The sequence below is a fragment of the Penaeus monodon genome, chromosome 25 (assembly GCF_015228065.2).
Source record: "Penaeus monodon isolate SGIC_2016 chromosome 25, NSTDA_Pmon_1, whole genome shotgun sequence".
Classification (NCBI taxonomy): domain Eukaryota; kingdom Metazoa; phylum Arthropoda; class Malacostraca; order Decapoda; family Penaeidae; genus Penaeus; species Penaeus monodon.
In genome coordinates, this window is record NC_051410.1 from 7077659 (window position 1) to 7078079 (window position 421).

Genomic DNA, 421 nt, shown 5'->3' on the forward strand with positions numbered 1-421 from the left:
GGCTTTGGATATTTGCCATATAAACTGATACTGGACGAAAGACCATTAACGATTTTTTTTTATTCATTAAAGTGTGCCGTTAGAACCGTAATACGAGCATCCAAAATTTCCCTCCGTGAAGCTTTATTAGGTCGCTTAGACGATCAAAAACTTTCGAGTTTACAACAGACTCGAGAAAAGAAGATGGGAAGAAGTTATGCATAAACTTCTAAATATCCTGAGATTATAGGGGATATTATAACCTTTTTTTTATCTTTTTATTTAAGAAATAAAATGTTTTTACTGCTTTTAACGAAGATGGACAGTTATGTTGTATGGCGATGCCTGGCAATGAAATTTTGCGGACATTAACGCTGTACCGGACGCGTGAGACAAGATTAAGCTTCATACTGATAAAAGCCCCATTCGCTGAAATATCAAT

At 35.4% G+C, this 421-nt stretch overlaps 1 protein-coding gene across 1 annotated transcript in view; it reads left to right on the top strand.

Annotated features, from left to right (window-relative positions):
• LOC119589515 (synaptotagmin-1-like) overlaps positions 1 to 421 on the top strand; it is a 71270-nt gene that overhangs the window by 39772 nt on the left and 31077 nt on the right. The window lies entirely within an intron of this gene.